The sequence below is a fragment of the Cyprinus carpio genome, chromosome A7 (genome assembly GCF_018340385.1).
Source record: "Cyprinus carpio isolate SPL01 chromosome A7, ASM1834038v1, whole genome shotgun sequence".
Classification (NCBI taxonomy): domain Eukaryota; kingdom Metazoa; phylum Chordata; class Actinopteri; order Cypriniformes; family Cyprinidae; genus Cyprinus; species Cyprinus carpio.
The window spans coordinates 14890381-14916401 of record NC_056578.1 but is presented as its reverse complement, the minus strand read 5'-3'; the positions used below and the strand labels follow the sequence as shown (position 1 = coordinate 14916401).

The 26021-nt window shown below is 39.4% G+C and overlaps 1 pseudogene; it reads right to left on the bottom strand.

The window, feature by feature from the left end:
- LOC122145775 overlaps positions 1-23340 on the bottom strand; it is a 39260-nt pseudogene extending 15920 nt beyond the window's left edge.
- Between the last annotated feature and the right edge of the window lie 2681 nt (positions 23341-26021).

The following is a 26021-nucleotide window of genomic DNA, read 5'->3' as shown; positions in this document are numbered from 1 at the left end:
ATTAAGGATCCAAGAGAAGTTGTGTTCCCGGTACTGTTTTTCCCGGTGACACTGGGAGCTATCAGGCAGGGAGGTTTAAATGTTCCAACTGATTGCAATGGCTGCAGAACGAGCCAGAAGAGAAATGAAACCTCAGATAACTGTACTTCTAGGAGAAGAAAGACCAGCAGTGCACTAATTAGCTTAGCTCTCATACTCCTGGGGATAGAGAGAGAGAGTCAGTGAAAACACAGGATGAGGGACTTTGGCTAGACCACTCAGCCAATTCCCATTAGCAATACCTCCGCTGGGCCTGTCCAGAAACGCGTCTGAATGTCTCAGCTAAGAAATTGCAAGCGGTTAAGAGAGGATGAATGGAAGCAAAGAGAGGTGCATACATCTGAAGTTTATTTCAGTGTAAATCTATTCCAGATAATGCTGTTACGACTTGGAGTCCTGATGATTTAGGGGATTGTGACCTGATGTGACACTCCAGCAAATGAATGAACCTGTAGACCTGGTCCTTGTCCTGAGATTAGTGGCCAGTTTGTGTCCAACAAGACAAAACAGTTTGACAGATACGCCACCACAAAAGAGTGGTGAACTCTCATTAAACTGTCAGTGAAGTGTCATTTAGGGTGTTTTGTTGAGACCAGAGATCAAATGTGTGTTTAGAAAGCAGCTCAAACAGAGTGTGGTGATATGTCAGTGGTGATGGTGTCAATAAAGATTTGAGGTGTGAACCCCTAAATTAGAGAGAGGAGCTGACTAATGGCATTTTGGGTCCCAATACATTGACTTAGTAGAGCTGTGCCACTGTTTTGTCTTTAACAGAGTGTGTTTGTATCTCTCAAATAAGAAAACATGCTAAATCTTTTCATCTTTTCAAAATCGTTTTATCAGAATTATGTTTCATTGGTCATTTTTTTTCCAGTGGTTACTAACTATTGAGAAAAAAAATGAAAGAATGATTTCCACTCAATGTTGCAACGTAATTTGAGACTGAAAAATAGAGCAAACCCCATTTCAGCGTTCTCATTTTGCTGGCAGTCCAATGCTTTAGATCTCCTCCAGCTTGGACCATACATATGCAACATTTGCCCACAGATTTTGTCTTATGTGGTTTTTGACAAACTTAACGCTAAATTCTTGAAATAAAAAAGGTACAAACAGACAGTGGAAAATAAACAAGTTGATATGAAGAGGCATGTCCTGGGAAGAGATTTAGTTTATTCTACAGGAATGCTGCGGAACTGAGAGTGACAGAGTGAAGCAAACACAGTGACATAGTGATGCAAACTGACTTTTATAGCAGCAAAAAAATAAATAAATAAAAATAACACACAACAAAGAAAAAAGATATATAGCATATGCATATGGAGCATATACTAAATACTGATGCTTTTTTTTTTTTGTGCTGTCAAAATGAACGCTTTTAATGCAACAGTTGGCCTTATCTAACACACCCAATTCAACTCATCAGCTCATTGGTAGAGACTTTAAGGAGTGGGTCAGAAAAGGTAAAGAGTTGTGAGAAAATATGATGCGTCTCAGATCCTCGACATGTTCAACAGCGGCAGCCAAAATAACCTAATAACCCAGTGGATGTGATGTCTGTTAATCAAAGAACAAAAGAAAAATTAGGAAATCAATAGCTTTTGTAGCTTAAAGGATTCATCTATACTTAATTTAGAATTTAGTGTTTGATAACTATTCAGTTTCTGTATATTTCCTACTTGCAGATGGGCACAGGTAGCTAAATATGGCATTTATTATAATGGGCTTATGTGAAGATTGTTTTAAGTTCATTTAAATTATTTTTTTGTTTGTTTTGTTTTTGTTTTTTTAATAAATCTAATAAATGTTAAAATTGATAGCTGTGAATTATACTGTAATGTTGAATGGCTATAGTTAATGGTTAAATATTAGGAGAAAAAAAAAAACAATTTCACAGAGACATCAACAGTATTGGATTGTAACTTTTATTCTCGCTGTAGTATTGTTGTTGCCGCCATGTTGTGGAGACGCTGTGTATTTCATTGCGAAAGCAAAACTACTTTGTTTGGTCTCCCAAAAGAGGACAATATCTGCTTCATCATGCCTAGAGCTGATCTGTGCTGGTCGCTAAGGAAATACATCAACTTCGCGCTGTAGATCGCCGGATCGGGTTTCACCGTGGACAAAGTGGAGTCCAGCCCGGTCATCACCAAGCTCGCCAGCCGCTCCTTCGTTGAATCTGCCGGCCGCACCGTTCTCAAGCCTGCAGTGTGTGACGCTGTATGACGCATTTTATGGAGGAATGTTTCCTGAACCTGCAGAGTAGCTTACAATGGGTCTGTGCTCAAATGCTGTTCTATAAAGTAAGGTGGTTCCAACTTTGCAAGAACAGTCTGGCACTTCTGACTCACAGCCTGTAAGTAAATTTTTATATTTAAAGAATTTGCCACTGATGATTCAAACGCACGTTTTAAGCAGTGTAGAGTAGCACTTGTTGTTTGTCGTTTCTCCGATTACAAATGCAGGCATGGTATATGTTTACGTAACACTACATGTAAAAACACAGTATAAGTCATTATAATCAGTAATTATATCCCCACTGGATGCAATAAATGCCTTTGTTTGTAATGGGTTTTATTATTTTTGTCTTGTCATGATGGGAGACAGCATCACAGTATGTTAAGGGGCGTAACATTTCCGTCACACACTTGAGGTATTCAGCCAATCACAACTCCAACTCCAAAGCCAATCAGCATACACCTCGCTTTTCAGAACGATAAGCTTTGTAAAAAGTCGACATGTTTCAGTAGGTGGGGCATAGAGGAGCAACAATAATGTACATTATGTGGAAAATAATGTGTTTTTTAAACCTTAAACCACATAACACATTGCATAACACCAAATACACAACATAATGTTCTATTTAGCAACGTCATATGATCCCTTTAATCGACTGACAGCACTAATGTTTTACTTGACTGTGTTGTAAACAAGACTGTTCTTTTGAAAAAGATTTGCATGAAATGGTACTGTACCTCTGAAATTTTTGAGCAGCAAATAATCTGAAGCAGTAGACATGTAATGAACCAAATAATTTTCATATGGAACAAATGTGAATACCGTGGTTATTGAAGATGATTGTCACTCAATGGAACCTCATAGCATTTTCTTTTACATCGTGCCTTAAGGTTGTCCTCCTATTCTAAACAGTCATTTCATTCTTTTCCAGTATCATGGCTCTGTATTTCCACATTCAGTTTAAGATCCAAGAATTTGAATAGCATCATTTTAAATTTGAGATGTTTATGATATGGACCCCATTCCTCAACTGTGAGTGTTTTTTTTTTTTTTTTTTTTCTAGAACAATCATCAATGCAATCATCCAGATCTAACCTTTAGAAAGTTGCTCCATCTCCACCCGTATATTTATGTGAGAACTCCACCTACACCTCTTGCAAAACTCTTTGAATGTAACCATCATCCTGCTTTATACCTGCAGAGGAAAAAGTGCTTATGGGAAAGACTTGAGTGTTAATTTGTTCTGGAATATCTAAGTAGTGTCAGACCTGAGTTTATTTTAGTCTCCAGCATGACCCTGCTGTGTCAATGAATCATGCTGTGAATTTCCAATCATAATTCCCTGAAAAAACTCTACCAGATTGGGCAGACACATAGATGACCATTCACTGGAAGGTCTGGATATGATGTGAAGCACACTCCAGAAAGGTCATTGTTCAAAAACAAGCCAGAATAAGCGTCTGAATACAGTTACACATAGACATGTACACGCTCTCTGGTACTACATTCTGTCCGCCAGACCCAGAGCACAATGAAGGCTTTGTGAATTCAGACTTGAAATTAGAAAGGAAGTTAATATGGTTTAGTTTAAAGAATCAAAAAACAGAACATGGAAGATTTAACCACTAGTATTAAAAGAAGACCCCACATAAAATCCCTCTACTTCTTGACATGTGCTGATCTGAATTAAATTGTGATTTTCCAAACCACACCTGATTCAGCTGTCCCAAAGTCTGGTGTTCAGGCAGGTCAGGTGTATGATCTCATATAGTGATTCTCCTAAAGAGAGGTTGGAAGTGTACTTACCTTGGTCCAATCCCACCAAATGCCTGTTGTTTTGTGGGTTTGGGTTGGATTGTAGTTCTGTGTCCAAGCATGGACCAAGCATGTCTTGTCATCACTCTATCCTGGCTTCTCAGCTGAGAGTTTTAAATCCCAAATCAGCTTGTAGCAATTACCAGCAAATTGAAAACGTGTGTCGCCATGACTTTGTAACGATACACGTTGCTCCCACTGTAAGTGTACTTCTCTAGCAAGCCAGGGGTTGTTCCCATCAAACATTTGATGCTAAACAACCACAAAAATGTAAGGCAATGAGCTCTCTTGCAAAGAAGAGAAGGACAGAATGAAAGAGAAACTTATTTGAAAATTAAGAAAAGGAGGGAAAAAATTAAGAAAACTGAAAAAATCTTCTATTTTTAATGTTTGCCTATTGATGTAGTATATTGACAGAGAAATGTAAAGGCATGAGTTCTCTGAACAACTGAACAGAGAGCTGAACACCTGAAGAAATCAATTTTTTGAAGAAATGTGTTTTAGCATGTACAGTCACTCATGTCCCTTGCAGAGCTCAACTTCATTATAGTAAATGTTCTGTCATCTGCAGTTAACAAAACAATCCGGCCAGCATTTGAAACTTAAATCTGCTCAGCGTCTGTGTGAACATCAGGCATGTGATTTTCCAAATGTCACAGCCTTTTGTTCCCAAATGCAGTCCAAATCTGCTTGTTGAAACTGTTTGCATGTCCTTGGATTTTTTAATCCATTCGGCAAGACTTTTGTCTGTTTCATCCATGAAAAAGTGCAGATGGAAATGGAAACATTGTGGAGAAGAGCGATGGCTAGCTCAGGGCAGTCTCAGTAGTGATCCTGGATGTCTTAGACTATTCTCCACTGAGAACAATGAGAAAGCCCAATAATCCTTGAAGCATCTCCATGTTCTTCAAATATCTGCTCCCAGGGGTACTCACAGACATTGCAGTTGGAAATGAGGATTCCTGGGAGGGTTGAAAGGAATCTGAAAGGAATCCATTGTTCTGCATCAGGGTACATAAGACAAAGAGGCTAAGTGGAATCACATAGATATTTGTAGAAAAGGGAATGGTGGAGTTATATAGCTATATAGTTCTGTCACAGGTCGCATCATACAACACCTGGCTAGATGAGTGGGCAGTGCTCACAAAATCTACTAAATTTGGTGTAGAAACAATTTTCACTCAGAAATTGCACAAATAATAACAAAAGAAATTACATGTAACATATTGAATTAGATATTAAATTTTGAAAAAGGCCAAATAGTTTTTTTCTTGTAAAACATACTCCACTAAGCTTTATATATATATATATATATATATATATATATATATAAATGAGGGGGAAAAATAAGAACTTACAGGAAGTCGATTTTCTGAAGAAAAGGTTTCTTCTATTGTAACTTTGTCTCTGTAACTTCTATTGTACTTTTGACTTTGCTTTTTATACCTAATGGAGTAATCATCAACATACTTAATCAATGCTGAAATTCAGATCAAGGGAAAGGAAGTGACCCCATTAGTGATCTCTAATGAGAAACCAGAAAGTGATAGCATATATAAGCTTTCTTGTGGTCCAGGATGTTCCTCCCTTAAGTTATTCTGCTTTCATTTACACCATGGATCAATATCATTAAATATTTATTAAGCTCTATTCAAAGAAAATCTGTGAATGTCCATATGAAAGACATATTGAGATTAAGGCATTATCCTTCCATGCAAAGTATCACTAGTCACATCTACTTGACTTCAACTTCCAGAATGCTGTTAGGGCATACTGGGATGATTTTAATAACTAAACAACATGCCATAATTATTGAAAAACAAAGAAAGCCATAAGTGAATAAGCAAGACTCCAAAGCAAAAATGAGAACATGCCTGGTGAGGATGGTTGTTTGTGTGCTAAGGCAGCTCTTTGAAGTGAGTACTGGTCAACACATCTGGTGTCTATTGAATAAAGCTGTTGTTTGTTGAAATGTCTGCAGTGTGCATGTGCATGTGTGTGAGTGTGTGTGTGTGTGTGTGTGTGTGTGTCTCCATATCACTACTGTAAGTACTGGTTGAAAACGTAAAGTTGTACATTGTCAGTTTACAATGTGTATTGTTACTTCATTGTATATTTACTGTGCGTATATATACAAACACAAAGGTCTGAGCATCAAGAATCAACAAATCAAAACAAGCAAACATCACAGAGATCAGCTTTCTTTGCAGAATATAACTGCAAACCATCAAAGGGGTATCCTGTGGTTCCTAGGTGATGTAAAACAGACTTGCATGTGGTTACCAATTAAAATATCTAGCCATAATTTTGAAATATCATGTTCAAAACACATCCAGATACCCTTCAGTTAAGTGGCAAAGGAAGCTGTTAAGCATTGTTAAGCAGAATGAGGCAAGATCATAGCAAAGAATTAGGACTGAATTATTGGTTTTCACATTATAGTTTATTACAAGGGTTTATAAAATTATCAAGTACATTTAAGAATCACTCTAACAAAAAGGAGGGGAAAACATTCATATTTGTACTAAGTGAAATGTGGATTTGTAAAAAGGAATAAAATATATGTACAAACTCAACAATCAACAAAAGAACAGAACATGTAGTCAAATGGCACTCAAAAAAAAAAAACATACCTCGCAAGTGCTTCTGTTTATTAATATTAACTAAATGCAATGATAATAATGATAACCAAAAATTATAATTATTAAAATAACAAAACCATATTAACATTTAAACACTGTGTACAATACAGTATAACTGAAATCCATATCATTCCAAATAGAACAGTATTTACCAACAGACTTTACTTATACTAGAACTCTATTCTGAAATATAGCAAAAATAGCACTTAAAATAAGATTTATTAAAATAATAATAATATTAATAGCAAGAATATTAGGATATTAGACAATGCAAATATGCTTTACCCATGGCATTCTGATACATGAAATCCCTCTTGAACGCACAACATTTGCTTAGAAAATAGCAAAATTTTAGCTGAAGGTATAATAATCTACTCTCTGTTAGAAAATGGTACACTGAAAGCAGCACATATTAATTCATCCATTCATTAATTAATTAAAAAAAAAAGATCAGTGGCATATTTTATCAAAGTCCTTTGCATGGCCTGTAGAGGAAGTGAAGGAACCCTCATCGGGTTGCTCAGAGTCCTAGTGCCTCTCACCCAACTGCCTTTAAAGTCCCTTCAGAGGCGTCTCAAGAAAACTCTCCTGATTTGTGGTATATAGAGTTACTGATTGATGATTGTTCAATCAGTTCCACCATCATGTACTGTATGTTCAGTATATATTTTTTTCTTATATTGAAGTGGAGCAGAAAAAGGAAAAAAGCAAGCCTTCCTCTTTGGAGAGGTCAGGTGGCACTCTGCTCCGTCATATAAATAAAAAGCGACTCCCAAAGCAGCATATACGACAGTTATGACTTGTTTTTTGACGTTTTTTCATAAATGTCTTCAGATATAGCTTTTGCAGCAGGAATGAGTCCCTCATTCCCTCTATAACTTGTTTTGAGCCTGCACAGGTTATAGTCTCTGTCTAGTCATATATCTCTGTTTATCGCTCACCTCCTTTTCATGCTCTCTTAAAAATAATATTATGAATTGTACAGAGCATGTATAACAAGTACTGGGTTAGTCTGAAAGCTCCTTCTGTACTGCTAACACACCTGAGTAAATTACACAATCCTCCCATTCATACTACTTTACACTGCCTACTCTAACTCCTAATACCTTAGCTGAAAAACAACCTGTCCACACATGCAAACAGGCACACACGTACATTTGCACAAGAAAACGTAATGTATTTACACACAGAGAAACCACACATACTGTATATACATATTAATGAACTCAGCATCCACGAAAAACACTCACACAAACCTTCTCATCTCAAGACCCTGTGACATCTACATCGGCTTATATGACTGTCCCTTTCACCTCTTCTTTTCTGAAACCTTCCTCTTGTGCTCTCCTGATGTAGCAATATGTTCAGTTCATCTTATATATTTATGATATACTTCTTTACAAATGATAGACTATACATTTTTGGCAAATGAGAGTCTTTTGAACTTCAGGTGACAGCTCAGAATATGAAGTCTGTTCCTTTTTCTGCCCAGTCTGTCACACACGGTGACATCCAACATCTCACTCGATTTGGCCATGATCTGATTCTGATTGGAGTCAAGGCCGAAGAATTTTACACGAAGGCCGTCGGTGGGGTGCACCCACAGGGACCGAAATCAAGCGTGGGAATGTCCGTGTGGCCAGTTCGAAACGGGCTCCCTCCCGCGAGCTCCACAGCTAGGAGTTTGAGGAAGAGAGTGGCCAGCTGCTTGCCAAGGCAGGAGCGAACACCACCGCCAAAGGGCAGATAGTGGAAGCGGCCCTCACGATCCTCGCCCCGCTCTGGGCTAAACCGGTCTGGGTCAAAGGCCTCCACGTCCTTGAACACAGCTGAGGTGTCGTGGGTGTCACGGATGCTGTACATGACACTCCAACCTTTGGGTACCTGTACACCCTGACAGACAGGCAAAAAGGTGATTAGAACTGTTGTTACTGTGTCAACTAAAACTAAACCTATTAAAAATCTAATTTAATATAAATAAATATATAATATGATAATAAAATATAAATATTAGATGAAAGACTACTAACTGAAGGCAACTAACTGAAATAAAATGACAAATGACAAAAGTGCAAAACAAAAAAACTGACAAGATAAAAATAAAAGCTAATTCAAAATATTAATAAATAATATAATAGTATAGAAAGAATACTAAAATAACACTAGTTATTAGGATAAAACAGATGTGCATTAACATAAAACAACAATACAAAACATTTAAAGCATAATTAACAAAAAAAAAACATAATTCCGACATCATTTACTCATCGTCAGATCTTTCCCAACCTGTATAACTTTCTTTTTCTTTGATATTTGCAACAACACTGGACCCCACTGACTTGTATAGATTATTTTGTCCTTAAAACATCTGAACAACATGTTTCCCACAGAAAAAAGGCATGTTTTGGAACAACATGAGGGTGAGTAAATGATGACAGAATTTTCATTTTTGGGTTAAAGTAGCTGCAGATCTTCAACAACTCACATCCAGCTCAAAGGTCTGTGTGGCAATGCGGTAACCTCCAGACACAGGGGCAAACAGACGCAGGACCTCTTTGATCACGCAGTCCAGGTACTTGAGGCTAATGATGCTGTCCAGTCGCAGTTCACCCTGGCACAGACAGCCATCATGCAGCAGACCGCAACTCCGCAGCTCCTCACGCAGCTTCTCCAGCACTGCAGGGTGTCGCAGCAGCTGCATGATCAGAGACGTGCTGGCACTGGCTGTCGTGGCAAAAGCAGCGAAGATCAGCTCAATAGTGGACTCCTAAGGGAGAAAGAAAGAGATTTGTGACTAAATGACATATAGATATTTGACACTAATATTCTGGCACGTTGACATCTGTTACTGATGACTTGTGGTTTGATTACTGTGATAAAACTTTGCAGAAACTCCTATCTGTCATAATATATATATATTTTTTAAATATCATTGATACTACTTGTGGGTTATACAATTTAAAATAACTGTTTTCTATTTTAAAATATTTTAAATGTAATTTATTTCTGTGGCAAAGCTGAATTTTTAGCAGCATTACTAAAGTCTTCAGTTTCAAATGCTGATCTGGTGCTCAAGAAACATTTATTATTATCAATGATATGCCGCTTATATTTGTGCAAACCATTTTTTCTTTGGATTATTTAATGAATAGAAAGTTCAAAAGAACAGCATTTATTTGAAATAGAAACATTTTGCAAAATTATAAATGCCTTTACTGTTACTTTTAATGCATATTTGCTGAATAAATGTATTAATTTCGTGAGAAAAAAAAATGACTGCTCCCAAACTTCTGAACAGTAGTGTATATTATATATCGTCTCTTGTCAGCTACTTCACTGCAATCTGACTTTTTCTGAATTTTTAGGATGGAGCTTCTTTATTTCTTTTCTTTCCTTCTCTCTTCTTTTTTCTTTGAGGTTTGGCAGCCATCTCACACAGGTTTTTTTTCTCTCTCTCTCTTCTCTCTCCTTTACTTTTTTAAATGCTTGCCAGTGAGTTGGTGTTGACAGGCCTGGAAGCCACCCCTGCCGCCACTGTCTGAGGAGACTACGCATGTACAAAAGAAAAAAGCTAAAACGTATGACCGGAGTGGAATAACCAGGTACCAATAGCCCACAGGGAAGCATTTATAGACTATTATCTGTGTCATTAAATGTCTGTCATCCCGGTTTGGATATGCGACTAGAGAATTGAGCAGGAAAGAGAGAAGAGAAATAAAGAGAGCAGTCAGTGGGTAAAGTGTGCTGCCAGAGAGTCGCCACAAGCCTCTCAATATCACAGTGTTGACTTCCTGTTTTGCTTTAATATGTAATCACAGTTTGACCTCACACTGAAAAGAGACTGTGTGGTGAAAACCATGACCAGTTTTACAGATGTGTAATGTACAGCATTAAAAAGACATAAACAACTGTTAAAATATCTCAGTTTCAGTAAGACTTCAGTAAGAACTCCTCTATTAGGTGGTTATTCAATTTTTTAACACTGACTGCCTTGCCTACCTAGTCAGCTGCCTTTTAAGAAAGCATCCCAAAAGAAGAGGAAACTCTCTTTATCACTGGTTTGAAAGACCCTACATATGCTACAACTGTCTTAACACTCACTTATACACGACACAAATAGTGCTCAGTAGGCAAAGTGCACAAGAAGTGCTCACATTTGATTCCTGTAGAGTTTGACATTAGTGTGTTGTCTGATGAAACAAATTATCAATAGTTTTAGTATCATTATGCTGTACATTTATAATCACACATTTCTCTCGCTTTATAGATTCACCATATGTTTTTTTTCCACTATGTTTGTTTTACATATCATGATTTTTTATAATTTTGCTGATTACTGTTGGGATTAGCCTTCACTCAGGAAAGCGTGCCTATGAGGCCTTGAAATGTTGTTTACAGAGCTGTAGTGTATCAGTGGTGCCTCGCTCACCTTGAGCTCCTGCATTGTAAGCTCTGTGTTGTTCTCCTTGGCCGCTCTCTAGAAGCACATCAAGAGCATCAGTGTAATCTTTCCCCTGTGTGTGGAGAGGTTTCTCTCTGATGGCTTTTTCTATGCTTTTCTGGAGTGAGTCTCTTGCACGAATACCCTGCAAACGTACAAAAAAGTTTATTAGTTGAAGACTCTTTGTTGATCTATCACTGTGTACATTATGTGCAGAGACGATCCAATCCCTTTCTCTATTTTGAAGAGATTTAGACAACACATATTGACATTTTACCTTCCTATAACCACTAAACGGCAGGTCGATGGGAAGGCTAAAAACATTCTCCACAAAATCCTGGAAAGTGCTGAAAAGACAGTGCATCTCCTCTTCAGAGACGCGGAAACCCAGGAGTACACGCACTGCCATGTGGAAGGAGAGTCGCTGGGATTCCTGATAAACGTTGATGGGGTCAGGATTGGAGCTCCACACCCGCAGGGTCTCCTGAATGACCTGCTGGATCTTGGGCAGGTAGGTCTCCAGAGCCTCATTGACTGAAGACTTTAGCAAAGATCTGAGAAACACAATTGAAAATGCAATCAGTCTGCTGTGCTTGCATCAATAGAGAACAAATATGACATGATAAATAGTTTTGCAATCAGATGAAGATTTTAATAAGGATTTCTTAAGTCCCACAACTTCATCTTGTTTTTTACCAAAGAGCCCAGGACATGATCTGATCAGCCCCAAGCAAACAGTGGGAGGGATCTGCTTCCAAAAACATGCAGGTTTATGAACCTGTCCAGATGTTTGAAACTGACTGACAGCAATATTATTTAAGAGTTTGTATCTACATGTATATTGCATGAAAACAGAGTTGCACTGTTGCAAAAATATTTGTTTTTTACTTTTTTTTTGCTTATGGACCTGCACTGCTGAACTACACTTCCCACAATGCTGCTGGCCCATGAATCACATCATCCATCACAATCTGGCACGTCTGTGCTCTACTACAGGCAAGAAATTTTCATTAAAATATTATCCTGAAGCCATACTCAGCACCTAAAGGCCAAGCTTATTTGTCTAAAGCATGGTTGCATGAAGTGCATGTTAAAGCATAGAACATTCTCATTAATTCTGAAGTCCTTACTTATTTGATGTTCCCATACTTTTAACTGCCACTCACCGAACTCCACCTCACTCTCAGAATATCTGAGAGAGTTCCCTCTACATCAGCAGTGAGGGTGAAAGGCAAAGGTAAGATTTTCCTGGCCGCAGCAGCGCATTTCTAATGTACCTCAGTTGTGCTGGTTTGTTTAGTGAAATAGCATCCATGTTCCAGTGCCCACGACTAACAATAGCACTTTTTATATGCCATCTCATTCCAAATACCTCGTGTCCACCCCACTTTTTTCCACAGTAGTAAAGGGAAAGGGGGGCGGAGACTTATGTGTCCTCCTCCTGTCTCTCTGTCTGACTTTCTCTCTCCAAGACCTATTTCTTTGTGTCTCCTTTCCGTGCTGTTCTTCTCAGACACACTTCATCTCTAACTCTAAACTAACTAAACTAAAACCTTATTTCACACCTATTTACACTTGGTTTTCAGTGTCCTTCTCCATGTATAAAAAAAAACAGTAGATATCTGTCCATTCAACAACATAACTAACATCGGATCCTTTTATGGCACATCCCTTAGCTACTATCCATAATTTAATATATGCAATGCAACACCATATTTATGCTGCTTATTAGTTTGGGATTTTTTTGAAGGATACTATTTCCTTTTGCGAGTCTTTGCGTACTAGACAGATGTCAGTCAAGCACCACTAATGCCAGTCCCCATTATACAGGATTTGAATACTACTGGAAAAAAAAAAACAGCCGCCTGTCTTCATTACAAAACGTGACTTCTTTTACTGCACTTTCCACACACATACACACAGCCTTTTAAAACTCCCCCACCCTAATAATTTCCATATGTTTTAAATTATATGAAACTGCTCAAAGCTGCTGGTTTGACCAGAATGTAAAGACCTCTTTATTCTCTCCCCCAAACCATTCACTTTCTTTACACTTCTCTCTACTTTTCCAATCGCTCTCTCTCTCTTCTCTCTCTCCCCCGCTGACTAAAACAAAATCCCTCATTCACAGCCAGAACACTTTGTGTAGGCAGGTGAGTGCAGAATTAAGATCCTGTGCCCTCTACTGGCCAACCTAATAAATTCAACACCTCACCAAATGCACAGTTTGATAGGCCTTCTGCTCTATAGCTACATGAACAAGTGTGATGTAGTTGCTTTTAATATTACTCTGTGAGCTGTTGTGCATCCTGTTAGTGACCAGCACACAGATAAAGATAAAAATTGCATAATTTATATAGCTACATCCCAAGCTCACATCGCCATTTGGATCTAATGCTTGCATTCAGCGTCTCTCCAGTACATATATATATGTAGTAATTGTCTTCGAAGAGACATTTACAGGGAATTCTTTTCTTTCCCAAATGTCATGCCTTGAACAGGACGTCCCAGAGAGCTTAGAGGCTCTAACAGGTCCTGTTGACGAACATACATTTCCAGTATGTATGCCTCCAGAGAGGTTGAAGAACAAATGAAAATATATTTATGAAATTTGTGCGCAGAGCAGGACATTGAAACCTGGCTGAAGGGGGTCCATAAGGCGGTCTTTGTCCGTCTGAGGCTGGCTGACTAATTAGCAGTCATTAGGGGGTTTGCGTGAGGCCCTGGACCTGGAGGATTAACCAGACTGATTACACCCCGCTGACCCCTCAATGGAACAGGTGTGTGGGGTGAAACTCAAGCCTCCAAGGGACTGAAGAACCAGAGAAAAGCTATTTTGTCCCCGAACAATGGGTTGGATTTTTTTGGAGAATCTAGTTATGAGCATAATCCTCCATTGTGAGCAGACTGTTATGTGGAACAATAGTGAGCAGGGGAGCAAGGCATTGTGGGTATCTGTCTCCAAATCTGGACCTGCACAGCCTTTTCCATTTGACCTACTATCTTGCTTCTTTCACTGCATCTCTCGTTCTTACTCTATTTTGTCCTTTCACAAATTCAAAAAATTTTTTCATTGGCAAGGCAGGGAAATGGTGCACACAAAAACCATCCATTAGGAGATAAGGATGGTTCCCACACATAACAAGACTACATTTGAGTGTTAAAACAACCGTATATGGACCTTACCTTTCTCCTTTTGCGGTGGATGTCTCCTATAGAGTTGGCCAGACTGTTGGGACCCAGTAGAGTGCTGGTGCTTTGGGGCCAGTCCACAGTGACCAGACTGTGCTCTCCCATCAGAACCTTTCGCACATTCTCTGCCCCTGTGACCCGGATGAGCGGCCGTCCCAGCAGGTGTGTCTTGAATACGTTCCCATACTTCTGCCTCCTTGATGCATGGAAACCTGCACCCTGAAAAAGAGAAGTGGATGCAAGAAGAAGAAAATACATTAGTTGCAGATTAAACAGTGGAATAGATTAATAAATCAAATAAGTATATGCATTTGACGTTACACTGTAAAAAATGGCAAACTGCTACAGTAAATAAAAATTTATTGATTGACTGTGAGAAAAAATATATATATTATATTATTAATCTTAAAATTATATATTTTTAAAATTACATATATTATAAAGTATAAATTACCTTTTAATTTATTTTAGGATATTTTATTTTCACAAAGCCATTGCACCGCGCTCTTTTGTCACTTAATATTTTATTTTACATTAATCACCAGCATGACAAAACACAAAGGTTTCAGCTCAAGGCCTTTATCAGTGCAATATTTTATTTTAAAATAATACTGTACAGTATTGTTAATATTATGATTTTAATAAGTCACCAACTTGCCTGAAACATGGTCCACTGTGCTTTTTTTATGAAAAATTTTTGCCAACAACAACATTTTTGTTGGTTTCAAACCTTAAATTAAACAGAATTATTACCTTTGTAGTTTCAGTGACATTATTAGCCTTTAGCCTAGCAATAACCCATAAAATTGTGTGTTGGGGGGCCTCTGCAGGTGTGTCCCCCTCAGTAGAAATTGTGTTCACAGCATTCTTTATGCAATTGGGTTAGCTTTAGCTAGAAGGGGCTCAGGCTTAGCCTTCAGGATCATGCTGAGAGAAGTGATCTAATGAGTATGAGCACAGCAATTAGCTCTAAGAAGTCGGTGTGTTGTGTGAAAGATTGGCTGAAAGTGCTAATCAGCAAGGAATCCAGTACATCCTGCAAATTTTCACCTTTGACCCCTTAACCTCTACAATTTAAGAACAAGCAGAATGATTACCCCAAACATCTAAAAGGGACGTTTAAGGGTTACAGAAACACATTTCAGGCTTTCTCAGGCCAGGAGACATGAACCTGATTCTGCCTGACTGTGTTAAAACTGTATGTATTTTGAGCATAAAGAAATACATTGTAAATAAATGCATTATTTTTGCACAATACTAAAGTAAAACTAATTTTTAGTCATCATGCACATCCAAGTCTAGTTGAGTAACATTATGAACATGAAAAAAGACTCTTAGCTCTGGAGTGAGTTGCCCTGTATAACACATAGTAATTGCCTCTGGCCCTTGAGACCTCTGCTGAGCACATAAAGACAGCCTGTAACCTCTCAGCCTCACATACACATACTGACCCCATGGCAGGAAGTGGTATTAGAGCTGTTTGCTCCCCTTGCCACCCTCCCCCCTCCCTTACCAAAATTTGTGACCAGTTTCATCGAGCACACTCCAACACTCACACTCTTATTTGCAAGGATAAATTTAGCAGCATGCAAGGTTTTTTTTTCCTGTTTGGCTGAGAGAAACTAGTCTGAATACACTTCAGCATGCATGCTTCAGCTCAGCATGCTATATGCTTGGTTCTGTGTGTTAATGTCAAGCAAAATTGTTTTTGCAAGTAACATAAATCATGAATTTAAAGTATTTTATTATATTATAGATTGTTTTACCCTTGACAGATTTCTTTTTGGAGTGCTTTTATGGCATTTATGGCTTAGGTAACTGGCTTAATATCACTTATGTTCAGAATTGAGAACCCACAAGCAAAGGTGGCAGAATTCAAACTGCATACTTCTGGAACATTTTATAGTCTCTTCAAAATATGTGTATGGACAAAGTAGCTCTTGTCACATTCACTTTCACACCATCTCCTGGTCTCAAATATGAGGGACAGATCCTGAGCATATTGTTGCTTTAACTATGATGGCAAGTACTTCCCAGCGCCCTTCCTGTCTGCCCTTAGTCCAGCAACCAGTCTCTTTGGAGATGGGCAAATAAGCGTTCCACCTCTTTTTTGTACTTGTGGCCAAAAGCTGGGTATCTCACCTCTATATATAAACAAGTGAACGGATTAGTTAATGAATGATGTCTTGCCGTTGAAATTTTATAACATACAGTACGTCGGCCAACATTAAAGAGCGTAAACGTATGGGCATAATCTGAAGTGCATCGCATTTTAATTTTTGACATAAAACTGTCTGTCAGTGAAATCTTAACTTCACTTTGTTTTTTTGTTTTTTTGTTGTTTTTAGTTTTTTTGATCTTACTCATGCTTCCTCTGACCTTTTCCCTTCTCTCTTCTGACCTTTGTCCTTGGCTGACTGACATATCCAACACCTCAATGATATCAGAGACAATAAATGCCAATCTTAGCTCATGACTGGCTGAGATTTCTGAAGACTTAGCAAATGTCTTATGACCCGCATGGCACCTTGGCCCCTAAAATCCTATAACAAATTATCGGCCTTAATTAAATTGTGAGATTATAAGATCAAACTAACGAGATATATGCACACCGAGGGTAGACAAGGTCAGACAAAAGGGGATTACGTCTCACTTTCACAACAGCCAAAGTTTAACCAGAACTAGCTGAACATGTGGGAGAAAGTATGGCTGTAAAATCTGCAGTGGTGGACAATTTAAACCATATTTCACACTTTCACACTTTTCTTTCTCAGTTTTCACAACTTTTTCCAGCAAAAGCCTGTTTTGGGTTTTATAGTTTTGGGGGGATTATGTCATATTCAAACATTTATGGTTCTTTGTGGGAAGCTGGAATCAGAATTCCTGATTCTAGAATCATAACCGACCAGTTTCTACTTCAGAAAACAAGGTTAATCAGTAAGAAACACTTTTAGACATTGTTCTAAAACAGTATGACCGAAGATTCCCCCAGAGGAACACTGTCCATGGCCAAACAGACACATGACGTCCCAGGACCTCGCCAGGTGTTAGACAGGGGGCACAGCCACTGCATGGACAGTGTGTGGGGTGAGAGAAATGTTCACTGGCCAACTCACAGCCAGTCTATCCTTAAAGACACTGAGGATTTCACATATCAGGTGAGTGTGAGGGCAAGAGGTAATGCTGACATGAACAACCACATGCACACACACACACATCCAAAAGCAATGCAGGGGAAGCGGGGGAAAATAAATGTAGTATCTTTCACCACATGGTGAGAACTGAGTGTGTGTGTGATGATGGATGATTTTGTGTGTGCATGCTCACCTCCCAGCAGTGGGACCAGTCAGTATGAGAGAGAAAGGAGCTGTTTTCAACCTGACAGACCCAGAACAAGGCCGTCTTTCACACATGCCCGACATAAGGACACTCTCTAACTTTCTCTCTGTTGATTTCAATGTATAAACACATTTACACAAAAGTGAACTTGTAATTTGTATTATATTATGTTTGTTTATGGTCTTTGATCTGTCATATTTCCCCTTCAGATGTTTCTATTTTGACGTCAAGTGTAACCTGCGTGAACTTGGTGTGTGTTTGATAATTATGGGAACAAGGACATCCATTTTAAATACCACATGCTGTCATCCTTACAAGGCCGGGGCCTTTTTTCCACCCCTCCATGAGTACTGAAAGTATGCAATGTATGGTCACACACTACATCACCAAAAACACATATACATTTCTCACATCTACATGTGTGTATTTACACATGTAGGGGCCATCCCTCTGAAACAAGTGTACACAGAAGGGCAGCCAGAGAGGATCCATTTGTGTAGTACAAAGGGGAAAAAAGTGCAAAATGTGTGCTGGAAGATGGTTTTCCTGCTTGGAAGTGACTGACAGTGAGGTGAGCATAATAAAAATGTGATTAGGATGGTTTAATGATCAGTCTGCTTCGTAGAAAAGTGTGACTCGGCGTGCTGGAAATAGCAGAACAGGTTGTGAGGCAAAATGGGGAGACAAACGCGCTGGGCTTGGCCACGCAGATGTTATTTGGCTAGAAGGTGAGAAATGTCCTTCCTTATTTCACAAGGCCACAGAAGCTCAGACGTGCAGAGAACCAAATAAAACAAAAAACCCAAAAGGGTCACTGACGCACAAAAGCTCCACACACTGGAAAAGCTATGAGGTAATAATCTGCAGCTTACTCGCACTGTCAAACAAACACACATGTATGCGGCCGGTGCGTCCGTTCACTTTTGCATGCATGTATGGTCATGGTGACTTTGTTGCTCCAAGCGCGTTTTCTTAAAAACCAAGTGAAATCGGCTGTCACTCAAATAAGAGCCTGTTTATTTTGAGCGAAGGCAGACTGGGTTCAAGAACTCCGTTAGAGGTTGAGGTTAGATGATCTTCAGCGATAAGACGAAAAAGCTTTCCACATTCATTTGGACCGCAAAAACACATGTCAGACGTTGCTTGAAGACAATAAACTGCACAGGGCTCTCGGGAGAAGAACGTCTGTGTCAGAAGCTCGTGCAGCTGCATAGTTTTTGTCACTTTTTCTCCTTGACGTATTTAAAGCCTTAGAATCAGAAGAAAATAGATATGACGATAAATAGGCAAAATGAATAATAGATTCTTGTATTTTAAAACAGCTGAACAGGTCAGATGTATTTACATTCCGTGTGTGTTCAGTTTTATGCTCTCCGACCTCACACAAAACATGCCTGTTCTCTGCCTCTGGAGGTGAAAGGGTTAACTCGCCACATTCAATAGTTTCTTTTATTTTAAAAAAGAATTTATCAGATATTTTACAAGGGGGCGCAAAAAAGAGGACCACTTTTTTTTTCCACTGGCCCATTTCCACACAGAGTGCACAGGACTAAAAATACAAATTTCTGTGTAAATTGGACACCAGGCGAGCCTCCCACTACATAAATGTAGCCTTTGTGTGCCAGTGGAAATGTTATACAAATGACCCCTTTATTAAGATCACAAAAAAACCCTTTAATTATATTTATTCAGATCAGCTACAGTTGACCTGAACACAGGGGTGCTACGTGAGGGACTGGGGGGGTGCAATTTCATATGCAATTTCAATCACTTCAATGTGTTTCTTCAGTATACGAGTGCCATGAAGAAAGGCGAGAAGAAAAGAAAAATGGATGGAGTGGCGGGGATTGAAAAGTGTACAGCAAGTTTTCCTTGGCACATCGTTCTGCTCCGTGCTCTTTATTTGTATCACTCATTATTCTGACCCTTGTCCTCAGGTCCTTCTGTATATATCCATGTGTGTGTACAGTATGTGTCTGCATGGCTTAGTCTGGGGGCTGCTGTGTTTATTGGTTCAGAGTGGCAGGTAATGGCACGGGAGGAGCTCTCCGTATGCTGACCCACAGTCTCAGCGTAAATAAAGATAATATGTCCATTTACTGAAATAGCCCGTTGGAATCTCTCAGGATGTGTGCGTTGGCCCGTCTCCATTGGGGTATAGACAGAATTTCTGCAAAGAGAGAGGGGGAAAGCAAGAAGAGGCAGTGGGACTTGAGGTCCCATTATTTGGCCATCAGTCACCCTTGGGTGTACCCGCCAAAGAGGGTGTTCTTGGAGGCACATGGCTCTGCATAAATGAAAGGAGATATGGGAATTTCGGACAACACAGTATCAGCAATAATAGAATCAGCAATCGCCATCAGAGAGAAATGGTTTCGATTAATACTGAGCAAACACCAAAGCCCACGAGACAAGCGGAAAGAACCTTAATGTGGACGAGCTGAGAGAATAGGCTCCCCTTTGACCTGGAAACACTTTGTGGAGAGAGATTATGGTTGTTCAGTGCAGTGTGAGCGCTCACCCCGGGGACCCCCTTTTCTTCTCTTTTCTATCCCCCTACCTTTCTCCTCCTCCCACTACTGCTGCCAAGCCCCCTTCGCTTTCACCCCCCGTCCCCTGTTCCTAAAGACAAGAGGCTGTTTGAGGGGTTGGTGGTGCGTTCCAGAGGTGAAAAAGGGGGCCCACACCGCACTGGTGCCAGTCATTGTCCGTTTCATGCTCACTAATCCCGACAAGCTCCAGGAGAAAGCCAGAAAGCAAGAGAGAGGGGTTGCAGGAAGACTGTTCCTAAATCCCCCAGGTCTCTACAGGCCATGCTCTCTGGAATTCTGATCAGAGCCCCAAGCCATTTAGTCTTTGTCCCAGGGTGTGGGTGTGTTTTTGACCCCCTGGTGGGCAACTTTATTGCCACCCAGACTGGAGTGATTTAGGTCAAGGTGGAGACGTGGGGAAGAGGTAAGGGAGAGTTGCCCACTGGGTGAACTGCAAAGGAATTTGTGCTTATATAAGGATCATTATTAATGTTAAGTCTGAACTGACCATAAATGATCAGCACACAATTAAAAAGTAATGGCCCTGGCATAGTCACTGTTAATTTTATGCTCCATATGGTTATTTCAGCAAAATTTGGAGCACCGTTGAGAAGAGGACAAAAAAAAAGTTCTGACCAGATATTTTTTGTGGTCTGTTGAAAATTCATACACAGACAAAATATAAAATCATTTCATAATTCAAGACAACAGACACCGCAAGAGAGCAAAAAATAAATAAAAAAAATTACACTCCTCTGAGTCCAAAATTTTTGTCAATCATAGATTCGACCCACTTTTGGATTCAACTGCTGCTCTGCTGAGGCTTACAGACAGAGATGTGGACCACAAAAGGGGCTAACCAACTAATATAAGGGATTGTCTTAAATGTATCGGAATACACAGACTGTTAAAAAGCAATGCATGTTTTCAGAAGCACAAGAAGGAGAGAGATCAACATTTGAGAGATCAACATTTCAAACTGCATGTTTGCACAGTAGCTCTCAGTCACCTTGCAGTCATGCCTTGCGCTATAGAAATGACACAAGTTTGGCACAAATGAACCGGACCAAATCCTATTGATTTTAAATATATAACTCTGCAGACAAGCCTGTTTGTTTTTGTAGAGAGTCTGCCAGCTGCATGGAAATTCTCTCCTGGATTTCCAGAATCTTTGGAGAATCTATTCCTGACCAGAGAATTTGATCTGTACACCACTCAGACCAGGGACATTCCTCCTTACTGAATCTCAGCAAATCTCAGTTAAAAGCAACCCACTCCAGCTGCTGTAAGCCAATGTCCAGGTACATCCTAATGCGCACCATGGATTTAATATGGAAAGAATTCCTAAGGCATTTATTCACGATTTTTACTCTATGGAATGTTTTTTTTTTTTTTTTTTTTACATCTTAGGTTCGTGTAATAACCTACTTTTAATTTTTTTAACCACATTATGGCCGCTGTGCTGATTTTTATTCGTTTCATGTACTACCTTATTTTCTATGTTCTAATACCAGCCGTGTGAGCGTTCACAAACTTCCCTGATGTATTAAGGAACATGTCACAGAGACTCCCTGAAAGTACTCTATGCGCACCATGCGCGATCGTCTAAAGTAACCGACGCGCGTAATTACACAGAAGCTCAATGAGAGCGCGACACTACCTGCCCTAGCGATCAAGCCCAGCCCGCGCGCCAAGAGTAGTTTATGCGCGCTTTGACAAGCAGTGCTCAGTGGCTGTGTTTCTAGCGCGCATCGGAAGCCAAAGACTACAATATTTCTGGAACGGAGCGCGCCTTTCTTGGCAGACGCAAACAGGTTGTTCCACGTGGATTGAGAACTGGCTGTATGAAACAAAAACTGTTGGCTATCTAAAACAGACAGCTTATTAACACCATGGAAATATGGCACGGATGATATTGCACACGTGGGAACAACTAACCTGCAGGCAGTTCACTTTTTAAAGCGCAATATTGCGTTCGAGCGCACACTTGCGAAAAACATTAGTGGACGTTATCCTACTCTTGATGTGTCTTTAACAACCCAGTTACCTACAGGGAGACTATACACTTGTGAGCGCACGAATCCGCGGTGCCTGGCGCGCACCGGAGCGGTGTGCGTCCGACAGCAAGGCGAATGGAAATTTGGAAAGACACACGGAGATGGAGCACTTACCTGAAAGAACCAGTGGCATGTTTCTCCAATGATGGGGAACCCCATGGAGCCCTTGGGCATAGGCAGCTTGCAGCTCTTGTCCCGTGTTGCGGTCCATCTCAGCTGCCAGAGTTGCTGGGACACGGCCAGAAGAAGTGCCATGGACACTAAACACGCAGCCAGCGTCGCCAGCGCCGAGACAAGGTCAAAACTCTCGAAGAGCATGGCTGTGAACGTCCGGGGACTTGTATCAAATATATGGAGTGATGAGCACTACAGTGGTTAAGCCTTCTCGGGAGTATTTGAGTGACTTATTGTGTTATATATGATTTGCTGCTACAATTATTCTGAAAAGCAAAAATAGCTTAGAAGAATCTCTCACCAAAAGGCAGCGCAAAGTTTTCTAATGAAGAGTAAATGAATAAATTGAAGTGTTTAATTAACACAATGCTGGATATTACAAATCGATCTTAAATGTTTGTATATCATTTTAAATTCTGCAAATCGTTTTCAAATATTCCCGTGACTTTTAAGTTGATTTTTCTTTTTTCTTTTTTTTTTTTTTTGTCAATTTGGCGTGAACCTGTCAAACTTTAAACTTCATTTAGAAATTTTGTTCTAAATTCCAAACTTGTTTCAAAGTTAGCTTTGAGTTACTTTTTTGAAAAAAAAAAAGGTTTTACTTATTGTTTTTAAAAATATCTTACAGGAAAGCTCGATATAATCTCTTTAAATGCACTGAAATCATAAGTAATGGTCATAAGGAAGACGCAGAAATAAATGAAAGAAATAATCCTCCGAAGTTTGATGCCTATGAGCAGTAAAAATCTTCAGATGACTGTAGTGCGTCTCGCTAGCCCGTTTTCTGATGCGGTTTCACTCTCTACCTCTCTCTTGCGCTCTAGCTCTCTCTCTCTTCACATACAGTTTCTCAATGTGAGTTCAAGTCGCACAGCGAGCTTCCAATGTGTGTTTATATAGCGGAGGCAGTGAGGCGGCATTCGGCCAGGGTGCAAGCGGCTCCCCCCTTACCCCACCCCACCGAACTGAGGCGGGGTGAAAAGTGAACGGGCCGGGCGCTGGAGCGTGCGGGACCTGGAGATGAGCCCAAAGAGAGGGGGGGGGGGGGACTTTCAGTACTTTAAATCTCATAAGTTGGAGAACTTATCACCTGCCACTCGCAGAATATGCATATGGTTAAATCATATGGGCTTAATGACGCTGTCACACTGAGCTACCTTGATTACTCAGCATGAATTTAAACCCTTGGTTAAAAAAAAAACACAAGAAAAAAGGAGACGTGATGTTATAACAGTGTTACATTGTCTTATACGGACTCAGTAACACACCATAGACAGCTGGTCAGTATCAGTTTAAAATTTAATCAAATGCCATGACTGTTCAGATGCGCATCTGTTCCACACAGTAGTGCGCGCCGTTAGTCCTCTGAATATTCACTGTCACACTGATTAATTCATTGACTCATTCATTCGTTTTTTGTTTTATTTTGGTTTCTGTCTATCCATAATTTTCAGGGGTCAACATTTTTAAAAGAATTTCAATAAAAACTCGGGGCGCAAATCTGTTAAAATGTGTCTTGCGCAACCCTAGCGACCACAGGTTACTTAAACATTTGAAAAAACTATTAAAACATCCACCTGACTATTACAATATCTCAATAACCTTATAAAATCTGTTTTTTTTTTAATGTTTCTATTAATGTTTCTATCGTGTATAAGGAGTTCTCTTGTGTTGAGCAGACACTGCTGAGAGTGTCGATGAGAGTGACTGATTCGTGCTGGTGTCATCTGTTACAGATGGCACGTGGTTTCAATTACGATCACCTTATGATCACAATTACTCAACGACAGTTATGTAATAGTTCTCAGCATACGAGACGACCACTGCAGACCAGAACTCCAGAACTCCAGCTGTTTCGCCCACTCTCTTCACGCCTGCTACCCGAGGCGTAAGGATGCGCAGGATGAGAGAGGCGGAGAGAGAGGTAGTGATGCGCGTCATTTTCTGTTTACTTGTTTGAAACTCAACAATTCTCATAATATTAGAAAGAACACATTTATTTGTCTTTTCGCTTAAAAATGAATGCGAAGAGCTCTCGAGCGCGTGCCTATAAGTTAAAATCCTCCATTCATTTCTTCAATCTGTTTGAAATAGTGCAACTTCTGCAAGCTTACGCATTCTCTCCCTATTAATGTTGCTTTTCTATCTGTTATAAGCCAAAGTAAACCTGTCCTGAGTTTGCACTGTGAAATGCAAGGGAATTATGTATTTTTATGATATTTTCCTAAGACATTCTTTCGCTCACGCAGTCTGCCGCTGTCAACCTGGATGCGTCCCTCAACGTCATACTGCCGCCTAGCGGAGACCGAGGGACCTTCTCAATCTCTCATTCCAGCGCACGCATCCGGTCATGCATCTAGCATATGTACATATTATTTAACGTTTTCCAACGTGGGATAGAAAAATAAGACTGAAATAATAATTTATTGAATAGCGCATTAACACATTAAATAAATTATTTTCCCGTTACTGTAAAAATAAAAAGAAGAAGAAGTTTTTCTTCACACAAGTTTAAGCAATTTAATTTAGAAACGAGGTGTAGTTGTTCTGTACAAAAATTATTTGGATATAAAACATAAATCTAATGCTTAATTAATCTTTTCTTATTATTTTTGTTTTCTCTCTCTCATAACGCTGTTTCCCCCGGCAAATGCACAGACTTACAGCTTAGAGAGTAAGCAAGTTCACATTTTAATGAAGTCTTGTTTGATGTGAGAGAATTAGCAGTGACTCAAGGTCCTGAGGGGCCTGGAATTACCAGATTTATTACAGAAGCCTATTAAAGTGGATGGGTTGAAGGTGCTGGTTGATTCATGAAATGTTGCAATGGGGATTTGTGCACTGCATACATTTACACAACGCACACAGCATCCAAATTCTGAACTGTTACTGAAAAGTAATTTCATAAGGAAGAGCAAGTTACTACATTTTTATTAAACCTTACAAAAACAACCTATTTGTTCCTGTGGAATAACATCTACCAATGAATCCTAATAAGTTTAAAATAAGATCAGGATGGGCTTTAACAAAGCAAATACAGAAAATGTTGACTTCAAAGGCATAGCTCAGCAAAAAATGGAAATTTGCTGAAAAATCACTTGCTCACCAGTGGGTCCTCTGCAGTGAATGGGTGCCGTCAGAATAAGAGTTCAAACAGCTGAAAAAAAACAGCACAGTAATCCACAAGTAATCCAAGACTCAAATTCACCAATTAACACCTTGTGTGTAAGAAACAAACCCATTATTAAGGCATTTTAACTTTAAGCCACCAATTCTAGACAAAGTCTAATCCATAATGCTTCCTCTAGTGAAAAAGTCCATCAACTGTTGTCCCCTCACATCAAAATCTACCAACATATTTCTTTATAACTGTTTTGGATTGTTTCCACTTATAAACAGTGCTCAATCTATGCATATTTCTCTCCTGATTCAGATGATACAATTTTTTACTGAAGAAGTCAAGTCACATTTATTTATATAGCGCTTTATAGAATACAGATCATGTCAAAGCAGCTTTACAGTATTCAAGTTGACATGGTCTCCGCTGACATTCAGG